The sequence below is a fragment of the Phascolarctos cinereus genome, unplaced genomic scaffold (assembly GCF_003287225.1).
Source record: "Phascolarctos cinereus isolate Bilbo 61053 unplaced genomic scaffold, phaCin_HiC Scaffold_7;HRSCAF=346, whole genome shotgun sequence".
Taxonomy (NCBI): domain Eukaryota; kingdom Metazoa; phylum Chordata; class Mammalia; order Diprotodontia; family Phascolarctidae; genus Phascolarctos; species Phascolarctos cinereus.
In genome coordinates this window covers 83,812,615-83,815,188 of record NW_027556180.1, presented here as the reverse complement: position 1 = coordinate 83,815,188, position 2,574 = coordinate 83,812,615, and the positions used below count along the sequence as shown (strand labels likewise).

At 36.2% G+C, this 2,574-nt stretch overlaps 1 long non-coding RNA gene across 1 annotated transcript; it reads right to left on the bottom strand.

Moving 5' to 3' along the window:
- Positions 1-407: 407 nt before the first annotated feature.
- On the bottom strand, positions 408-2,061 carry LOC144454775 (uncharacterized). The gene is made up of 3 exons (XR_013483307.1): positions 1,958-2,061; positions 1,297-1,491; positions 408-868 (listed from the first exon to the last, which is right to left on the bottom strand). It is a non-coding gene; the product is annotated as an uncharacterized LOC144454775 (long non-coding RNA).
- Positions 2,062-2,574: the final 513 nt, after the last annotated feature.

The following is a 2,574-nucleotide window of genomic DNA, read 5'->3' as shown; positions in this document are numbered from 1 at the left end:
AATGTAATTGGGAAACATCCAACAAAATAAATAACAATACAATAGAACACAAATAATGTTAACATACAGTTTTCTTAGTCAATATGCAGCTCACAGAGATCCTTATGTACAATGGATTTTTATGCACAATAATGGCTCCCTTTCTATTTAAGCTTGATTTCACTCTATTAGATGAGCTTTAAGCTTTCTTCCAGTCTTAAGGCTTTGATGTTTCCATGAATATAAAATTTCAAGGGGAAATTTTAGGTTGTATTCAAAATCTTTTTTAGCACCCTCAAGCATTTTATTTTTTTGATTATTTTTTCCAATTACATATAAAAACAATTTTTAACATTCATTTTTTAAAATTTTGAGTTCAAAATTCTTTCCCTCCTTCCCTCCCTCCTCCCCTCCCCCATTGAGAAGGCAAGTATTTGATGTAGATTATACATGTGCAGTCATACAAAACATATTTCCATATTAGTTATGTTGTGAAAAACAAAACAAAACACAGACCAAGCACACACACACACACACACACACACACACACACACACGACAAATAAAAAAAAGTTTAAAAAAAGTGTTTTGATCTGTATTCAGACTTCATCAGGTCTTTCTCTGGAGGTGGAAGATTTTTCATCATAAGTCCTTCGGAATTGTCTTGGATCATTGTATTGCTTGTACAATAATGCAGTTCCTGTGTACAATGCTTTCCCGGTTCTGCTTACTTCACTTTGCATCAGTTTATATAAGTCTTTCCAGGTTTTTCTGAAGTCCTCCTGCACATCATTTCTTATAGCACGATAGTATTCCATCACAATAGCGTATCACAACTTGTTCAGTCCTTCACCAATTGATGGACATCCCCTCAATTTCAAATTCTTTGCTACCATGAAAAGAGATGCTATAAATATTTTTGTATACATAAGTTCTTTTTCTTTTTTTATTATATGGAAAACACTTTTTCCCCTAAAGCACTTTAAAGTTTTTCTTTTTTTGTGTGTGCTGCTTCCTTCTAATTTATTTTATTCTCCCCAAGTACATGTTAAAATAATTTTAACATTTGTTTCTTTTAAGAGTTTTGAGTTTCAAATTCTATTCCTCCCTCCCCTTTCCCCTCTCCCCTCCCTGAGACAGTAGGCAATCAGATAATTTATACATATGTAACCATGTAAAACATTTCCATACTAATCATTTTGTATAAGAAGAATCAAATAAAAGAAAAGAAATGAAAGAAAGAAAGAAAGAAAGTAAAAAATAGCATGCTTCAGTCTGTATTGAAACAATATAACATTTTTTATTTGGGCTACAGACCTGGTAGTGTTATGTTGGATTGCTGGATCAAAGGGTGTGCACGATTTGATAGCTCTTTGGGCATGGTTCCAAACTGATCCCCGGAATGGTTGGAACAATTCACATCTTCACCAGCAGTGCCTTATTGCCCTACATTTCCCACATCCCCTTCAACATTTGTCATTTTCCTCTTCGGTCATATTAGACCCTCAAGCACTTTGAAAACAAATGTTTACTTTTGAACAATGCATAGACCAAGGATCTGATTGTTATCTATTAAAAGGGCTCTCCTGAGAAAGTCAGTTCTCTGTTCCTTTAGTCCAAGTCATGGAGTACTTCAAAACAAATTACATTTTTAAAACAATATAATTCAGAATTTTACTGAATCCAGAGTTACATTTCCCTACAATTTTCTGAGGTGGGGAACCTGTGGCCTTGAGGTCACATGTGGCTTTCTAGGTCCTTGGCTGTGGCCTTTTGACTGAGTCCAGAACAAATCCTTTTATTGGGGAAATTTGTTCTGCGAAGTTTGGATTCAATTAAAGGGCCACACTTGAGGACCTAGAGGGCCATACATAGTCTTAAGGTCACAGGTTCCCCACCCCTGCCTAAATGATTTGAATTTTTTTTAATATCTATAAGATCAAGGATTGAAAAAATAGGTTCATATCTAAAGAAATACCTGAACAGTTTCAGAGGTCGTCTTCAACTCAATTTAGGGCATGGCTGACAGAATTGCCGACTTCATCAAAAATGGGCACATATGACCCAGACATCTCACAGAAATGCTTCCTCTCCACTAAACAAACCACACTGTAAAATGTTTATAAGACAGGAAAATGTGGTGTCAAGATCATCGTCAGAAGATATGAAATGCTACATTTTTAAGATACTTGACAAAAAAACAACGTAGAGCCCATCCACAAGAAAAAAAAAACACCACAAAGAAGAGGGACAGGCCCTTATTTGAAATGTCAGTTGATGTCAATGTAATCATGTGCCTGCATGAATAGCACTGAAATGTGATGTCCCCCTGGCATTTGGAAGGGCATCAGATATACACTCTTCCTCTGACGGAGAGAAGGCAACTTTGGTCTTTATCCCTTTGCACACTTGATCCTCTGATCTAGTGAGTAATTGAAATGGGAACTCTGTCCCCAGCAGAAGTATTTGATTATGCCTGTTTCGTATAAATGTGACCAGACCCTTGGTTAGGGCAATAAGTACAATTCACTTTGAAACTGAGGAAAAAGACAACTCTTCCCTCATCTTCCCCACACACATACTCATCTGCCCTGT